This window comes from Myotis brandtii, unplaced genomic scaffold (assembly GCF_000412655.1).
Source record: "Myotis brandtii unplaced genomic scaffold, ASM41265v1 scaffold45, whole genome shotgun sequence".
Lineage (NCBI taxonomy): Eukaryota > Metazoa > Chordata > Mammalia > Chiroptera > Vespertilionidae > Myotis > Myotis brandtii.
This window is the reverse complement of record NW_005367209.1, coordinates 980,025-1,000,246: the sequence shown is the minus strand read 5'-3', so window position 1 is coordinate 1,000,246 and position 20,222 is coordinate 980,025. Positions and strand designations below refer to the sequence as shown.

The following is a 20,222-nucleotide window of genomic DNA, read 5'->3' as shown; positions in this document are numbered from 1 at the left end:
CTTTGGAGCCCAGCCCTTCCTCCACCTAGACCATCAGGCATTTTCGGAGAGGACAGTGAAAGCTTGCTCTGAAGCTCCATCCTTACTATTCACAGTGTCCTCCTTTTCTTTCACGTTAGCAGCAGTGAAACTTGCTGTATCTTCAACAACTGATAGCCCGACAAAGCCCTCAGCAAACACTACTAACTTCAACAGCCCCTTGTGGTGTGTGTCCGCCGTTCCCAGGGAGTGCTGGCATTTGTCCCTGTCGCTCTGCACCCCAGTCGGAGGAACTGAACACACTCCAGTCACAGGCACAGCAATGGAGGGACTTTGCTGCCTCTCAGAGTCGCCATGTAAGGCTGAGAGAGGAGGAACTGGGCACTCGTGTGGTTTTATAAACAGTAAAACAGCACAACAGGTTTTCAATTATCCGATGTTCTGGTAACTAGTCTTAATATTTAGACATTGTTTTTTCCTATTCACAGCTCTTTGCAAACAGAAACGGGTTGCACTAGACCTATCCTAGGGCACAGTGGAAACATGTGTTTTCTCTTTACACATGTGTTTTAATAGCTTTGGTTATTATTTACATTTCTTCCCATAATGTAATCAATCAAAACATTTGTAGCCTTTCATCCACACATGAGAAGCTTGAAAGGGTAGTAATGAAAGCAAGTGCCTATAAGCCCTCTGGTGAATGTGCCACAGTTTCACAAAGATTATTTTTTCCAGGAATGGGCAATTTGTAAAACTTGAAGTTTTATACTTTTTACAAAAAGTGTGCTAAAGAAGCAATGACAACTCAAGGTGCTTTGCATTCTCAAAAACTGGGCAGACTTAGCTAACCAATTATTCCAGTAAATGAAAACAAAATACCTTAACTTTTAAGGGTAAAATTCCCACTTGTTATAGTCACCTGTTATGGGCATTGCCAGAATTGCAGAATGATTTTTTTATTTACTTGTTAGTTTTACAAAAAATTAAAACACACACAGACACAAACCTGACCTACAGAGCTTCAAAAAAATGTTAGGATTCTTTTCATCTCACCAAGAGATTGTTGATTTGAAGCAGCTAGAAGACCTTTTTGATGTTAGTATAAACCTTTTTAGAGTGATTCTACTGACCTGAGAGTAATCTGCTTTCTCTCCTACTTTCCTACTCTGCCCTTCTCCCTTAAACCCAAACCCACACATAAGAAAGACAAGGATTTTCCCTCATAAAACAAAATTTATATTGCCATTGCTTAGTTTCAAATTGCAGTGCCAATTCTGTGGGGCTTTTATGGTGATGCAACCCTAGTTATTCTCAATCTGCTTGGGCTTGTTCACATTTACATCCAAACTCTGCTCCCAAATTTCTGTATATTCTATAACTGGAAGGTTCAGGACAACTTTACCAAATTTCTAGACTCCTACTTTCTTGGATTCTAGAAAAATCTTTATGATTAAAATGGTTGCAAACTTTTTGTTTTAGGAGTTGTCCCGACAGCCCTCTGAAGCATAATGAAAACTGGCAATTTATTACTAGAAATTTCAAAGACAATCCTGTTTGTGGTCAGGTAGAGCTGGTGGCACCTCTGCCCTGCTGGAAGTGGGAGAAGTAATGGAGAGGAAGTAACCTGCTTATTAAATTGATCACAAAGCTGTGGCAAACCATTGTATTGGTGATCTGGTTGTTTTGTCATGATATTTCAAGTGGTGACAGCCGGATAGGAGGCCTGTATTCTCCCACTTCATCCAGGGAATATTGTGGTTTATTCCAGCATTTTGGGAATGTGTCCCCTGGGGCACTGACTTTATATTGTCTGAATGGTTTGGCTTCCACATTGTGTGTGTGTGTGTGTGTGTGTGTGTGTGTGTGTGTGTGTGTGTGTGTCTGGGATGAGGGCAGATGAGAGGTAGGAGGCACAAAAAGATAGTGAGACCCCCTACAAGAGTATACTTTCCTTTGGCACATCCCAGATAAAGTTTTAAGAAGTGGCAACCTCTCCTGTGTCTGACAAATACAAGGATAAAAGCTTTCCTCTCCACGCTCACTACTCATAAAGCTGTGGCCCTTTCTCAGAGGCGTGGCATATAATTTTTTAATGTGTGGCATGACAAGGTATAGTGGAAACTATTTACCTTGGCATGCACTGCTTGTTTCTCGGGAGGTCTGTGTTCGTTACACTATAGCAATAGCCCTCCACGTCTGGAAGTGCCGATAGCATTTACCAGCTTGTCTGTTCCCTTTACATTCCTTTCCTTTGGCCAGCCTCTCCAATCACAATGCCAAGATTTAAAAATTCATAGTAAATGAGTTTCACATTGCTAATATTAATAGCCATCAGGGAGCTTGAGAGAGAAAATAGATAGTAGTTATCTAGCAGGGTAAATATGGGTAAGAACGTTTAATTTTGAAGGGTGCAGAGGATGAGTGAAGAGGCCCTAGTATGGGAGAACACACTGGTTTAATGCTTTGGGACTGGGGTTTGCTAACGAAATATCTTGGGAATTTTGGAGGCTGCAACCCAAATGATGATTCAAAACCAGAGAGCTTTAATTTTCAAATTTCCTAACAGGGCACCCTAATTATTTGAATTATTTAGAATAAAAGTGGAGAATCTAAAATTATATTTTTTGTAATTACTATGTTCAGTTTACCACTTCAATTGTTTATAATCAAAACAAGTTTATAATCACTGTAATAACTTTTGTAAACTGGGCAGGGAGTCTCCATTCCCTTTGGTACAATAGACATTCATATTGCTCTTCAATGAATTGGCCACAGATTTCTGAGTGAGGTGGGTGTCTGTGAAGCAGTGTGAACCCCTGGGCTGCTCCCAGGGAGTTGAGTAGAGGCTTATTTAATAACTGCTCAGGTACATTAATTGTGGAGCTTGTTTATATTTGTTGTTCTACCACAGTGCTGTTATTACCTGGAGCCTAAATGCCAATCAGTTTCAAATTTATTTTAACTTTTTGATCATGAACTATTTATTTAATGGGAAACTTGACTTAACCTATTTTGTGAAATGTCTTGAGAAAATTATCTGTCAACATTAAGCAAAAAACAAACTAGCTCCACATAATCTCAAACATAAAAAATGAATGCCTAGAAGAGATGCTAGTTTCAGCTTTGAGGCCAAGATCAAATTGCAATTCCTGGGTCAGAGATCGGTGTGTATGTACACAAAAATGTGTATGCTTGTGTGTCTCTGTTTGTATTTAATAAATAATACGGATATACCCACAAATGTAAGTTGCTACTAAAGAAAATACCAGTTACAAGGCCTGAAAGGAGACACCCAAAATATGATTTCCTTACAAATATTTGAAGGAATGTTACTTAATTGCAACCAGAAGTCTGACCTGGAAGTGTAGTGTTTTGACCCTCTAGCTGTCTGGTTTCCTATTTGTGGTGTTTTGCTCTCCCCCAACTCTGAGAAAAATCTGTTTTACAGGGTTTTAACCCTGTATATTCTTAGAAACACTGAAGTAGAAATTATTCCCTTGAGGAAAAAGAAATTCTCATTATTTACAAGAATGACTTATAAAGGTTTCTCTTAGAAAACATTTTTGAAACACTTAGCAAATCTTTCTTTATAAGATGTATTTGAAAATAAAACATTTTCTGGGTTTCCTTTCAAGGTAATGCAAACTTTTGGAAGACTAAAATTTTTGCATTGTGTAAGTTTATCCTAAGTTTAATAAAATACTAACTTCTTAATAACAACAGATAACAACAGTGTACAGAGTTTATAAATAGTCCTCTTATGAGGAGACTTTTTTATATGCCCCCCCCTCATTTCTAGCTTATTATATCTTTTTTTCTCTACAAAGTAAAAGTTAGGCTGAATTTTAGGGACCTATAGTAGTAATATGGAATCGAATGGGCTAAAAGATACCAGTGAAATTTAATGACAACTGTAGGTCTTGGAGGCCTACTGTTGGGAGATTGTAGGTCACACATCAGATGCTCTCAGGTGCATTTGCTGAATCTAGTGAGATGATGGGGAATATGCTTCTATGTAGCCTCTTAGCTAAGCATTTGCCAGCATGATCAGCTGATCATATTTTCCCATTTTACAAGTCTCAGAGAGATTTTCAGTTAGAGGAAAGCATCATTTTTCATTTTGACTTAGAGCGTTAAGAATGCGGAACACTGACAGTTCCCATCCATTTAGCTGAGAAACATTTCATCCTATTCTTTTTCTTTTTAAAAAAATTTAAAGTATACAATTTAGTGGGTTTTTTATATGTTCACAAAGTTGTACAACCATCACTAGCAGCACTTATAGGACATTTTCTTCACTCTATAAATCCTGTACCCATTAGCAGCCATTCCCTAATTCCCCCCAACTCCCTCCTAAATCCCCCTCCCCCTTCCCCCAGCCTGGCAACCACTAGTCTATGTTCTATTAGGACATTTTCTTCACTCTATAAATCCTGTACCCATTAGCAGCCATTCCCTATTTCCCCCCAACTCCCTCCTAAACCCCCCTCCCCCTTCCCCCAGCCTAGGCAACCACTAGTCTATGTTCTAGCTATCAATTTGCCTATTCTGGACATTTCATTTACATGGAATCATATAATATGTTATTCTTTGTAATGGTTTCTTTCACTTAGGATAATGTTTTCAAGGTTATCCATGTTGTAGCATTTACCATAGTACTTTATTTTTTATTACCAAATAATATGACATCGTATGGTTATATCCCATTTTGTTTATCCATTATCAATTGATACACATTTGGGTTGTTTCCATTGTTTGGCTATTATGAATAACACTACTGTGAACATTTGTATAGGTTTTTGAGTGGATATATGTTTAATTTCTCATAAGTATATACCTGATAATGGAATTTCTGTGTAATCTTGTGCCTCCATGTTTTAGTATATTGAGGAATTTATATTCCCACCAGAAGTGTATGATGGTTTCATGTCCTCCACATCGTTGCCAACATTTTTTTACTATATGTCAATTTGATTATAGACATCCTAGTGCAGTGATGGCGAACCTATGACACACGTGTCAGAGGTGACACTCGAACTCATTTTTTTGGTTGATTTTTCTTTGTTAAATGGCATTTAAATATATAAAATAAATATCAAAAATATAAATCTTTGTTTCACTATGGTTGCAAATATCAAAAAATTTCTATATGTGACACGGCACCAGAGTTAAGTTAGGGTTTTTCAAAATGCTGACACGCCGAGCTCAAAAGATTCACCATCACTGTCCTAGTGGGTATAAAGTAGTATTTCCATTTTTTTCTGATGGCTAATCCATGTGTTCAGATACTTATCAGTCATTTGTATATCTTCTTTGGAGATATGGATTTCAAATTCTTTGTTCATATTTTAATTGGGGTGTCTTTTTTAACTTTTAAAAAATAGATTTGAGAGAGAGAGAGCAAGGGAGAGAGAATCTTAGATTTATTGTTCCACTTATTTATGCATTTATTGGTTGACTAGAGGCCCGATGCACGAAAATTCATGCAAGAGTAGGCCTTCCTTCCCCAGGCTGCTGGCACCGGCTTCCCTCCTCCAGCCACTGGCAGGCACCTGGGACCCAGCTGGCTTCCCTCCGGGCCCCGGCTTCCTCACCCCCCCTGCTGGACTGGTCGCCCCACGCAGCCTGCTTGTTCAGTCATTTGGTCGTCCCTCATTAACCCCCTGCCAGCCTGGTTGTAGGCAGCCATCTTGTGAGGGTGTGGGGGTTAATTTGCATATTACATCTTTATTATATAGGATTCCTGTATGTGCCCTCACCAGGAATTGAAACCACAACCTTGGCATATCAGGATGATGCTCTACCCAATTGACTTACCCTGCCATGGCCTGGGGTATCTTTTTATTATTGAGTTGTAGGAATTCTTTGTATATTTTAGGTATAAGCTCCTTATCAAATATATGATTCGCAAACTTTTTTTTTCTTCTTGTATGGATTATCTTTTCACTTTCTTGATGGTATCCTTTGAAAGACCAAAGTCTTTAATTTTGATGATATCTTTTTTTAATTGATTTTAGAGAGAGAGAAACATTGATGAGAGAGACACATCAATTGGCTACCTCCTTCATGCCTCTACTGGGAATCAAGCCTGCAACCTGGGCATGTGCTGTGTCCAGGAATCAAACCAGTGAACTTTTGGTTCATGGGTTGACACTACTGAGCCACCCTGGCTGGGCAATGATGTCTATTTTATCTTTTCTTTTTTTCTTTTCTTTTTGTGCTTTTGATTGCCTAATCCAGGGCCATGAAGATTTACTGTACTTTTTTTTTCTAAGTTTAGTTTTATATTTAGGTCTTCAATTCATTTTGAGTTCATTTTGTATATTATGTGAGGTTAGGGGCCGACTTTATTCTTTTGCATGTGGAGATCCAGTTGGCCCAGTACCATTTGTTGAAAAGACTCTTCCATACCCATTTACTTATCATGGCACTCTTGTCAAAAATCAGTTGATTGTAAATGTGAGGGTTTATTTCTTGACTCTCAGTTATATTTCTACATATCTGTCCTTATGTCAGTACTACACTGTCTTGATTACTGTAGCTTTGTGGTACATTTTAAATCCTCCTCCCATTCTTTCAACACAACTATTTTATTTTCTTCCCAGCAGAATCTGTTTTATAAAGTGTTATAAACATCTGATTTTTAATGAAATAATTAAATACAAAGGTTTTTCTTCCAAAACATTTTTTCCCCTAAGGCTTTCAATTAAATGTATCAACTATAATGATTTCATTTTAACCAAATCAATGAAGAGAAAATCAATCCTCACTATAGTTAAGGTCTTCACATTAACAGAAAAGCCACAGTGAGTTATCTGTGTTTACAAGGTATGATGAGGGATGCTCGTGGGTCTCAATAGCTCCTGTTAAAATCATTTATTTTAGCTTGTGAAGTTGATTATGGCTCAAAGTTGAACCTCTTTTGCTTATGCCTCCAGCCTCATCCTCCATCTCTCTCCATCCTCCTATGCATTGAGAACTCTAAACCTCACCTATCCTTCCAGAGTTCCCAGGAATCAGCAGTTGTCTGTGGTTTACACAGACAAGCCTAGAGTGCCCTCCAACCTCAGTCCTCTTGGAAGAATCTTCCTGATGTTTCTGAACTCTGCTTAAATGTTTCCCTTCCTTAGGGCTCTCCCTTCTCTCAATTTACTTGGTTCTTTCCCTTGTTTTTTTCTTTTTCTTTATTTTATTTTATTTTCCCCCCATCACCATTTATCCCCCTATACCATACTCCACGTGTTACTTTCCCTTGTTAATTAGGCATGCCCTTTCTTGGCATCCACAGCCCCAGTGCATGTCTTTATTGTAGCACTTATGTTGTACCCATCATCCTTTAACTCCTATGACTCTCCCTCTGACCTCAGTTGAGTCCTCAGGAGCAGAGCAGTTTTCTTGGCACACCCAGGGCTTCACGTAGTACTTATACGTAGTAGGTACACAACTAGCATGGGTTGGATGACTGTGGTTGGACAGAATGAAAGAAAAAAAAGTAACCATTTCCTTGCGCACTGGTCCCTGTAACTCCTCCACTGAGATTATTTTCAGGGTCACAAAGAGTACAATCCCTCACTTACATGGAAATACTTCAGTATGCTGCCAACCTGCTCCCTCAGTAACAGCTCATCATCAGTGTGGTATTTAATTTATGTTATATGACTAACATGTAATTCCCCAAGTTGTACAGCCCAAACTTGTTTAACAACGTTGACATTCTGAGGAATCTTTTATATTTTTCTGAGCTTAGAAATGTGGTTTTTTTTGTAGAAAAGCTGTGTTTTGAGAAGAAAGCTGAGAAAAAAGTGAGACTTGCTTCGATGCATGGGCAGGGGTTGAATGATGGAAGTCAGCAGAGTGGAAGGGTGTCAGCAGGGTGCACAGGGAAAGCAGGCCTAGAGCATAAGCTTGAGTAGATTACTGGGAAAGCCGGGGATTGGGGTTATGACGGGGGTGTGGGCAGGCTGGTGTTGAGGAAAACCCTGAGAAGAAGTGATATTTAGCTTCTTGTGGAACCTTCGTGGTGGGAGAGTTAGAGGGAATGATCTGCTTCTGAGAAAAGATGAAGGCAAAAACGTAGTAAAACGGAGAGAAGCACAATGGCAGGAAGGGCAGGGGAGGGACAGAGTAGTGCTTGAGGTGGAAGGAAATGCAGTGTGTGGCCTGGCTTGGGAGGGCATTGCTGAAACCCACAGCTGCTCCAGGACCACTGCCATCGCTAGGACTCCCCTTCAGAGACCCCAAAGCAGTGCAGAGTGTCCAGTGTTTTCTTCTTTTGTTGTTGTTAAGGATCTTTTTAAAGTTTATTTCTTTTTATTATTTATTTATTGAATTTATTGGGGTGCCATTGGTTAATATAATTATATACGTTTCAGGGTCCAGTATTTTCCAATAACTAGTGGAAAGGCTTCATACCGTGTAGACCTCCAGTGAAACAAGGGACGAGAGAGAGCAGCAATGAAGGGAAGGGGGAGCCGTGACTGGAAGCATCTTCAGCTTCAGTCAAGTGACAGAGCTGAGTGGTACCTTGAAAATGTTTGCATTTGGAAGGTGGTGATAGAATCGTGAAGAAAAGTGGTTCTGTGGGTTGGATATCTAGGAAGCTGGGAGATTCACAGTAATGAAATATGAGACACTTTGTGGAGCCTCAGGAGATGGTAAATTCTCAGCATTCAAAAAAAGGGAAGATAGACAAGTGGAGGGAGAAGGGTTTTCATGGAATGACAGAGCACTGTCTACTCCTGCAGCTGGTGGGGACTGGAACACAGGCAGTCTCCAGCTTTAGTCCCCACCTTAGTGCATCAGATCTGACGCTTCTCCATAGACCATTCGAGCTTCGGTCTATTGGTTTCTTACTCTGCTCTTCTTTGTTCCTGGTATTTTCTTGATATTTTAATTTCTCTTGAACTCAGCTACCTATTTAAACATGTGTTTTTCTTTTAGCTAGATTCTTTGTTTTTAGCAGGAAGGTCTCCTTTATTTCAATCTATCAGATGCCCCAGATTCAGCTTTTAGAGATGTGCTTTTTTTACTACAAGGTTATATTATATTTTTAATGTGTTTAACATAGAATGGTGTACTTCTTACTCCATACTTCACAGGTTGCTTATGTAGTTTGAGTTTGCAAAGTGTACATATTTGTATCTATAGGTATATCAATACCTATACCTATAATCAGTTTTATTTTCAACTTGGGTCACTAGTGGTTAAAGAATCTCAAGGTGAAGTTTTTTAAAAAAATGCTTTATTGTTTAAAGTATTACATATGAATCCTTTTTCCCCCATTGACCTCTCCCTGCTCATTCCCACCCCCACTCCAGCACATGCGGCAGCCTCCCCTCCCCCCCACTGACTGTGTCCATGGGTTATGCTTATATGCATGCATACAAGTCCTTTGGTTGATCTTTCAAACCACCCCACATCTTCCCCCTGAGGTTGGGTGGTCTGTTCGATGCTTCTATGTCTCTGGATCTATTTTAGTTCATCAGTTTATGTTGTTCATTATATCCCACATATGAGTGAGATCATGTGATATTTATCTTTCTCCGAGCAGCAATGAAGGGAAGGGGGAGCCGTGACTGGAAGCATCTTCAGCTTCAGTCAAGTGACAGAGCTGAGTGGTACCTTGAAAATGTTTGCATTTGGAAGGTGGTGATAGAATCGTGAAGAAAAGTGGTTCTGTGGGTTGGATATCTAGGAAGCTGGGAGATTCACAGTAATGAAATATGAGACACTTTGTGGAGCCTCAGGAGATGGTAAATTCTCAGCATTCAAAAAAAGGGAAGATAGACAAGTGGAGGGAGAAGGGTTTTCATGGAATGACAGAGCACTGTCTACTCCTGCAGCTGGTGGGGACTGGAACACAGGCAGTCTCCAGCTTTAGTCCCCACCTTAGTGCATCAGATCTGACGCTTCTCCATAGACCATTCGAGCTTCGGTCTATTGGTTTCTTACTCTGCTCTTCTTTGTTCCTGGTATTTTCTTGATATTTTAATTTCTCTTGAACTCAGCTACCTATTTAAACATGTGTTTTTCTTTTAGCTAGATTCTTTGTTTTTAGCAGGAAGGTCTCCTTTATTTCAATCTATCAGATGCCCCAGATTCAGCTTTTAGAGATGTGCTTTTTTTACTACAAGGTTATATTATATTTTTAATGTGTTTAACATAGAATGGTGTACTTCTTACTCCATACTTCACAGGTTGCTTATGTAGTTTGAGTTTGCAAAGTGTACATATTTGTATCTATAGGTATATCAATACCTATACCTATAATCAGTTTTATTTTCAACTTGGGTCACTAGTGGTTAAAGAATCTCAAGGTGAAGTTTTTTAAAAAAATGCTTTATTGTTTAAAGTATTACATATGAATCCTTTTTCCCCCATTGACCTCTCCCTGCTCATTCCCACCCCCACTCCAGCACATGCGGCAGCCTCCCCTCCCCCCCACTGACTGTGTCCATGGGTTATGCTTATATGCATGCATACAAGTCCTTTGGTTGATCTTTCAAACCACCCCACATCTTCCCCCTGAGGTTGGGTGGTCTGTTCGATGCTTCTATGTCTCTGGATCTATTTTAGTTCATCAGTTTATGTTGTTCATTATATCCCACATATGAGTGAGATCATGTGATATTTATCTTTCTCCGACTGGCTTATTTCACTTAGCAAAATGCTCTCCAGTTCCATCCATGCTGTTGCAAATGGTAAGAGTTCCTTGTTTTTTACAGCAGTGTAGTATTCCATTGTGTAGATGTACCACAGTTTTTTAATCCATTCATCTGCTGATGGGCATTTAGGCTGTTTCCAAACCTTACTAGTAGCTATTGTAAATTGTGCTGCTGGGGTGCATATGTCCTTTCTGATTGGTGTTTCTGGTTTCTTCAGATATATTCCTAGAAGTGGGATTATTGGATCGAATGGGAGATCCATTTTTAATTTTTTGAGGAAACTCAATCCTGTTTTCCACAGTGGCTGCACCAATCTGCATTCCCACCAGCAGTGCAAGTGGGTTCCTTTTTTCTCCACATCCTCGCCAGCACTTGTCATTTGTTGATTTGTTGATGATAGCCATTCTGACAGGTATGAGATGGTACCTCATTGTCGTTTTGATTTGCATCTCTGGGATGATCAGTGACTTTGAGCATGTTTTCATATGTCTCTTGGCCTTCTGTATGTCCTCTTTCATATGGGGTCTATTTAGGTCCTTTGCCCATTTTTTGATTATATTGTTTATCTTCCTTTTGTTAAGTTGTATGAGTTCCCTATAAATTTTGGAGATTAAACCCTTATAGGATATAACATTGGCAAATATGTTCTCCCATGCAGTGGGCTTTCTTGTTGTTTTGTTGATGGCTTCTTTTACTGTGCAGAAGCTTTTTATTTTGATGTAGTACCATTTGTTTATTTTCTACTTAGTTTCCATTGTTCTAGGAGCTATATCAGTAAAAATAATGCTATGACATATGTTTGATATTTTGCTGCCTATGGATTCTTCTAAGATTTTTATGGTTTCCCGTCTTACATTTAAGTCCTTTATCCACTTTGAGTGTATTTTTGTGAATGGTGTAAGTTGGTGGTCTCGTTTCATTTTTTTGCATGTATCTGTCCAATTTTCCCAACACCGTTTATTTGAAGAGACTGTCTTGACTCCATTGTATGCTCTTGCCACCTTTGTCAAATGTTAATTGAGCATAATGGCTTGGGTCGATTTCTGGGTTCTCTGTTCTGTTCCATTGGTCTATATGTCTGTTCTTGTGCCAGTACCAGGCAGTTTTGAGAACAGTGGCTTTGTAATATAGCTTGGTATCTGGTATTGTGATCCCTCCAACTTTGCTCTTCTTTCTCGGGATTGCTGCGTCTATTCGGGGTCTTTTTTATTCCAGATGAATTTTCGGAGACTTTGTTCTAGATCTGTGAAGTATGATGTTGATATTAAGGTGAAATTATTGGTTCTATTGAAAGGACAATGCTGTGCTTACTTGAGGCTTAAAGAAGATGAAAACTTTACAACCACCTATTAGATCATTTTTGTTTAGGTTTTCTTATAATTGTTATCTACTTAGGAAAATTATTCTAAAGATTATAATTATGATTTACAACATAATAAACAATACTTTTGCATTTCTTGTAAAATATTATTTTCAAAGTTAGCAAATTAGAAAAGCAAGCTTTAATTGTGATTTATGTTCTGAGAATTAGGAAGAAGGATATTAACACAAATATTTTAAAGAAAAAATGCATCACGTTTAATGTTTTCATCAAATGATGGTGTTTCTTTTTAAAAATTAAGCCCTCTTCAAAAAAGTGTTCACTTTCAATTCTAAAGTTACTAGAAATTTTAAGTACATACAACAGTAGAATTGCATGATGAACCCCCACCTATCCATCACACCTGGTGTCACATTTTTAACATATGGCCAATATTATTTCCTTTTATACCCTCACCTGCTTTCTCCTGCCCACTCTTCCCCATATTGTTTTAAAATAAATCGTGGATATCATCTTATTTTACATACAAAAGACTCAATATATACAGCTCTGAAAGATAAGGTTTTTTTCAATGATCAAAGTACCACTAAGAAAAAAATTTCTCGCCCTGACGGGTTTGGCTCAATGGATAGAGCGTCGGCCTGTGGACTGAAGGGTCCCAGGTTCGATTCCGGTCAAGGGCATGTACCTTGGTTGCGGGCACATCCCCAGTAGGGGGTGTGCCGGAGGCAGCTGATCGATGTTTCTAACTCTCTATCCCTCTCCCTTCCTCTCTGTAAAAAAACAATAAAATATATTTTAAAAAAAAAGAAAAAAATTTCTCTGAATATATCTCTTCGATTCTTTTATAGTTGGATTGTTCAAATCAGGGTGTAGACAAGGTTGGTCCATGCATTTATTGCATTTAGTTTATTCTCTTTACCTTAAATCAGCGGTTTTCAACCCTTTTCATCTCATGGCGCACATAAACTAATTACTAAAATTCTATGGCACACCAAAAAATATATTATTTTTGCTGATCTAAAAAAAATAGGTATAATTTTGATTCTTTCACACTACATAGCTATTGTGATGTTTGCTGTCATTTTTTTATTTGATAATCTAAGAGAGAAGAGGTCAGTGCCCCTGACTAAATAATCAGATATTGCATGTTTTTAAAATTCTTTTAGCGCACCAGTGTGCCTCTTGAAGCACACCAGCAGAAAATTGCTGCCATAGATGAATATCTCTTTGAACCTGGGGGAACGCCCCTCCGGTCTTAATTTTTTTTAATTTTATTTTTTGCTGTTTACTGATTGAAGAAACTGGGTCAAGTGTCCTCTGGAATTTCCCACATTTGGGGTTTGGCTGGCTGCATGTGCATGGTGGTATTAACATATTCTTCCAGCCCCTGTATTTCCTGTAAACTGTAGTTAGATCCACAGGCTTGATGAGGTCAAGTCCCTTGTTGCTTCTTGTGCAAGAATACTTTGTGGTAGATGGGGTGTATTTCCTGTTGCATCTCATTGGGCAGCACATAATGCCTCTCTTTACTTTCATATTAACTGTATCTGATAAAAATGATGTTTCTGTTTTATGATCTTTTTTATTAATCTGTATTTTTGACTTGTTTATTTATATTTATATATTATCAGTAAGTACTTTGTAAGCAAAACAAAATTTAAAAGACCCCTTTACATATTCTTTTAAACTTTGCCTCTTTTAGACAGGTAAGAATATCAAGGTAGTGTTTGGAAATAGTAAAACCTGAGTTAATGTGAGTCAATGTGAGAGCTGATTTAGCATCTTAATTAAGATCTAAGTCATTGCTTTCCTATTTAATTTTTACATGTGAAAAAAGTCATACATTTATATGAAATCCAAGGACTTGTGGAAGGTAAAAAATGAAAAGTATGTGGTGATTTCTTTTGTGTGTGAAAAGGTAGGTTAACAGGCAGTTTAAAAAGAGAGAGAGAGAGAAAAGAAAATAAAGAAGACTTGAGACCTGTTCTTTGAAATCCTCCAGAGGTGTAATAATAATTGAGCTAATATGCATTGGCTTCTCTTAAATTGCCTTGGTAGTTTGGGCCTTGAGTGCCTTAGAAATTAACTTTCTTCCCATGCCTCTTCACTGTTGCTATAGCACTCTTGCTAAAGGCCTATTTGTTTGTGTTTAAGGAACTAGGACAATTTCTCTCTTACATTCACTTCAGAGCTTGCACTTTGTTTTGGTCTTACAAGAACTCTGTGAAGTGCCACCATTACTCTAGCCAAGACTTTTGCTACTAATTTTCCTATTATTTTACCAGGAAATCAACAAAATAAGATTTAGAGCAGTTACTTCCATATACATCATAATCCCCTGAGCTCTTTAAAAAGAATGCAGTTCTCTGGCACCCACCCCAGATCTACATCAGCTTCCCGGGTACTGGGGATACAGGAATCTGTTGTAAAAGACCCCAGCTCTGGAGATTCAAGTTCCCCAAGGGTTTTAGATATGGGCAATGGACTCATGATTTGGAATTGGAAGACTCTGTACTAGTAGATGGTTACTTGAACTTCATAGTGGTTTATTAAATAACTGGAAGAGACAGTAGAATTGATGATAAACTTTGGAAATATTTAGTGTTTTCATCTGTGACTTGTGTGAATGCATCAAAATGGGAAAAAGACCTTGACCTAGTACCTTATAAAATGAGTTTCAAATCCCAAAAATCTGTGACAGTACTGAGAGGAATGTTTATTAGACAAATGAGGAATAAAAACTATAGAACAGAAAACAGACTGCATTTACATCAGAACAGAAAGCATGACTGGCATGTCATGAAGGACAGAGCCACTATAAGGTATTGAACACAAATCTGTAATCCGGTGCCTATTGAGAAAGCCAGCATAGGAGTGTGGCATGGGAGAAACACACAATGTGCTTCCTTTAATTTAATAGCCCCCCCTAAAGCTCCCATGAGGTGTTCTTCTTATCTTTGCAAAGTTCCTAGAACAGATGTTTGTCTTTTTGTGCCCTCTTTCTTACTTTTACTCATTCTTCTACAACAAAGCGACCTCAAAACTGCTATCAACTGCCTCTTAATTATCAGCTCTTAGTCTTTTGTTATGTTTCTGCTTTTACTAATGCTCTCTCGAATTTGATCTTTAAACTCTCTTTTCCCTTGACTGCCAAGACTGCTCACTTGGTTATTCCTCTTCCCCTCCGATTACTTCTTGTGGGCTCCTCTTTCTCTGCCATCTCTCAAGTGTTGATTCTGCCCTAGTCTTCATTTCTCCACCACAGACCTTTTTGCCCTTTGGCCAGAGTTGCCTCAGTATATATATCTAGGTTTCACTTCTCCTCTGAACTCCACCCCTTATTTCCATTTGCTTCCCAGACAGCTTCGCCCAGATATTTCATAGATCCCTTTGTCTAAAGCTTAATTCATTATCTTACCAACTTTCCCACCCGCTCTGTTCCTTAGCAAGCCGTCATTCACCTAGTCATCGAAGCTAGAAAAACCGCGATTAGAACCCATCGTCTCTATACAAGTTGGTTGTTGACCAACAAACCTGTCTCTGTTTCTATCTCTGAAGAATATCTTGAATGTGTCTCTTTCTCTTTAGTCCTATGGCTACCAGTGATCCTCCCCTTCTCCCACTTGGCTCATAGTAACTTCTACAAATCTCAACCACTATGCTGTTGTGGAAATGCAGGCTCCTGTGCTACATTTTCTGATTTTTCAAGAGAAGCTGAAAATCCGGATTTTCATGTAAACTTTCCCAATCTTTAAAATGTTTGTAACTGCTCTTAGAACATTTTACACCACCACGTGCACTTCTATAGGCCACTAGTTGGTGATCTTTGATTTAAATATAAGAATAAGATATTATGAGAAAATGATCATATACGTGATTTATTTTTCCTTTTGGCATAGGGAAAGCCTTTATATCAGAACATCAAAACAAAACATGAATTTGACTAAATAAAGTGGGGAATACTTTGACAAAACAAAAAATACTCTAAACAAAATTATAAAATATAAATGATAAGATGGGAAGACATGTTTTCAGATAAAAGATTAATACATTATAAAATCATGCATATGAAACTAGGGGAAGAAAACAAACTTTAAAAAGCTATACACCCGCCCTAGCTGGTTTGACTCAGCGGATAGAGCGTCAGCCTGCGGACTGAAGGGTCCCAGGTTTGATTCCGGTCAAGGGCATGTACCTGGGTTGTGGGCACATCCCCAGTAGGGGGCGTGCAAGAGGCAGCTGAATCGATGTTTCTCTCTCATCAATGTTTCTAACTCTCTATCCCTCTCCCTTCCTCTCTGTAAAAAATCAATAAAATATATTTGAAAAAAAAAGCTATACACCCTAATAGAAATGAACAAATAGATGTAGAAATACAAATAAATTATAAACATCTAAAACAGTTTGTCCTTACTTGGAGTAAAAAAATGGAAATACATAAGCAGTGAGTTATGACTGCTAACCTGTTAGGTAGGTAGAGATTGATATTACTCAATGTTGGTGTGAATATGGGGAACTGGACATGACATTATACTGTTGATAAGAACATGAATTAGGGTTATTGTTTTTGTATTTTTTTTTTCTGGAATAAGATGTGGCAATATTGTATCAGTCAGGGTGGCAAATTAGGACAGGAGAAAACAGATCCAGCATAAGAAAAATCAGAGTTTAAGGAGAACAGTAAAAAAGGCATTGGAGGCAGGAATCGAAAAAGACTGACAACTTTCCACAGTTGTTAAAGGATGTATTCTCTGGTTTAAGAAAGCTCAACAGATCCCAGCAAAATAAATTTTTTTTAAAAGATCCTAAACACATGTAGTAAACTGACAGAAGAAAACGGCAGATCATCTTTTAAAAAAAAATCAATTAACGATATGAATGAAGCCAAAACACTGAAATGATTTCTTCAAGGTGCTGAGAAAAAATAATTGTCAACCTAGAATTCTATAGTCTGTGAAATTGTTTTTCAAGATTGAAGGTGAAATAAAGGCATTTCAGATTATAGAAAGCTGGAAAAGTTTGCTAGTCACCAAGCTTCATTGAAGAGCTTCCAAAGGATGTTCTCCAGGAAGCAGGACATGCTCCCAAAAAAGGGGACTGAAAGTCAGGCAGTGGTGAACGAAGAACAAGATAAGCATATAGATGCAGCTAAACAAAAATGAATAACTTATAGGATTTATAAAAACCAGATGAAGCCCTAACTGGTTTGGCTCAGGGGATAGAGCATCGGCCTGGGAACTGAAGGGTCCCAGGTTCAATTCTGGTCAAGGGCATGTACCTTGGTTGCAGGCACATACCCAGTAGGGAGTGTGCAGGAGGCAGCTGATCGATGTTTCTCTCTCATCGGTGTTTCTAACTCTCTATCCCTCTCCCTTCCTCTCTGTAAAAAATCAATAAAACATATTAAAAAAAAAAACACAAAAAACAGATAAAACTAAAATCCTGGAAAGCATTAGCCGATATATAGTGAGGCCAGGGTATGTAAAATAGAGTTAAAGCATTCTTAGTTCTTGACTTTTTTGCAGGGGGATAAAAATGTAGACTAACTTTTAACTTCTTAGGTTAAATATGAATGTTCAAAGTTATAATGTAGCCCAGCCAGCTTAGCTCAGTGGTTAAGCGTCGGCTTATGAACTAGAAGGTTGTGGCTTGATTCCAGTCAGGGCACATGCCCAGTTTGTGGGCTCGATCCCCAGTATGGGGCGTGCAGGAGGCAGCTGATCAATGATTCTCATCATTGATGTTTCTGTCCCTCTTTCCCTCTCCCTTCCTCTCTGAAATTAATAAAAATATATATTTTTTTAAAAAGTTATAGTGTAAGCACTGCAAGAATAGGAAGAGATGATAAAAATTTCAGAGTAGAAGAGGGAAATGGAATGAAGGAAGGGAAAACAAATCAACCCAAATGATGGCAATAAAAGATATTAAAAATAAAAATAGAAAATGAAACAACAAAATAAGTACCAATATTAACCCAGATTTATTGATAATCACAGACAAATATTAAGACTAGATTATTAAAAAAAATTTTTTTCATAAAAATCTCTTTTTACATCCTAAAATGTAAGACCTAAGAAAGGTCAAAAGTGAACGGAAGAAAAAGGGTTTATCAGATAAATACTACTGAAAAGAAAGCTAGAGCAGATACATTAGCATCAATTAAATCGTAAGGGAGAGAACATTACTAAAGATAAAGATGACCACTGAATATTGATTGAAAGTTCAATTCATTGAAGATATAACAATTCTAAACCTATATACAAGTAATACAATTTCTAAAAATATCATGCAAAATGGATAAAACTAAAGAGAAATTGATAAATCTACCATTATAAAGGGAGATTTCAACCCATTCTCATTAATTGATCAAGCAGATAAAAAAGATATAGATTTGATCAAAACAAATAATAAGCTTGAACCAATGAACATATTTTGAACACTGAACTCAACCACAGAATGCCCATTTTTATCAAACGTAAAGAGAACTTTTATGAAACTAGACCACATTAGATTGTTAATTTAAGCAAGCTTCAAAAAAATTAAAAAATATGACCATACAGACAGATCACATTCTCTGACCACAATAAAATTAACTTAGAAATTAATACTAAAAAGGTACTTTTGGAAATTAAAAAGCATAGTTGTATACAATATATGGAAATCTTAATTGAAATCAGAAAATATTTAAAACAATGATAATTGCAAGACTACTTTCCAACACTTGCAGGGCATACCTACATGGGGCATTTTGTAACCTTCAAATGCTTATATTATAAAAGAGGAATGGCTTAAAATGAATGAATTAAGAATCTAGCTTAAGAAGTTAGATAAAGAACAAGTGAATAAACTTAAAGAAAATAGAGGAGGGAAATAAAAGGATGTAAATAAATTAGTTATATAGAAAATATATAATAGAAAGGATTCTTTTATTTAACCAAAATGTCATTCTTTGAAATAAATGTTTAAGTAGAAAACAGATCAAGATCAAGGGGGAGGCCCTAGCTGGTTTGGCTCAGCGGATAAAGCATCAGCCTGTGAACTAAAGGGTCCCAGGTTCTATTCCAGGCACATGCCCGGGTTGGTTGCGGGCTCCATCCCCTGTGGCGGGCGTGCAGGAGGCAGCCAATCAATGATTCTCTCTCATCATTGATGTTTCTATATCTCTCTCTCCCTCTCCTTTCTTCTCTGAAATCAATAAAAATATATTTTAAAAAAGATCAAGGGGGAGGAGGAGGAGGTGAAGAGAATTATTAGAAATCGAAATACTAACAGTGAAACAGATGTAATGTCAATGGAAATTAAAACACTAATAAAACCTATTAAAAAAACTTTATGCTAATAAATTTGAAAACTTAGGTGCAAAGGAAAAATTCATAGACAAGTATAAACAAAATTGAGTTAAGAATAAATAGAACGCCTGAATAGAACCTGTTAAAGAACTTGGACCACTACTTAAGAAAGTATCAGGTCCAGATAGTTTACCAGGTGAATTCTCCCAAAATTTAAAAACTAGATAATTCCAGTTTTAAACACTTGAATAAGAGTTAACACCTCCAGCTTATTTTATGAGGTGATATGGCTTGACACTAAAACATGATAAGGTCAATAAAAGAGGAAAATTACAAGTCAGTCTCATTCAAACATAAAAGCAGAAATCCAAAACTAAATATTAACAAACCAAATTTGGCAATGTAGAAAAAAGAATATGACATCATGAAAATTTGGTTCAGCATTAGAAAGCTTATTAGTAGTATTTATAACTTTAATAAATTAAAGGATAACAATAACAGTTTCACTAGATGCAGAAAAAACAGCCACCATTTATAATAATAAAAGCGTAATATGAAAATTGACTGAATGGCCGAACAGCAAAATGACTGTCCGGACGACCTTCCAGACGAAGGCGGGGCTGCGAGGGCCAAGACAGCAGTGGGGCAGCTGCGAGGGCCAAGGCAGCCAGGGTTGCCAGGGCTTACTCTTGCACGAATTTCATGCATTGGGCCTCTAGTTTATAATAAAAATCCTTAGAAAATTAGAACTGAGTCTACAAAAAAACCTTCAGCAAATGTTGTTCTAAGTGGTGAAACATTTAAAGTGTTTCTTTTATAATCCAGACCACCACAAAGACAATACTCAACACTTACTGGAGGTTCAGCTCAAACGGGGGAAAAAATACAAGTGAAAAAAATTGGAAATGAAGAAAAGAGATATTTAGAAGGTAATTGATTGTATATGTAGAAAAGTCTAAATATATA

At 37.6% G+C, this 20,222-nt stretch overlaps 1 protein-coding gene across 2 annotated transcripts in view; it reads left to right on the top strand.

Annotated features, from left to right (window-relative positions):
* SLX4IP (SLX4 interacting protein) overlaps positions 1-20,222 on the top strand; it is a 189,585-nt gene that overhangs the window by 132,156 nt on the left and 37,207 nt on the right. The window lies entirely within an intron of this gene.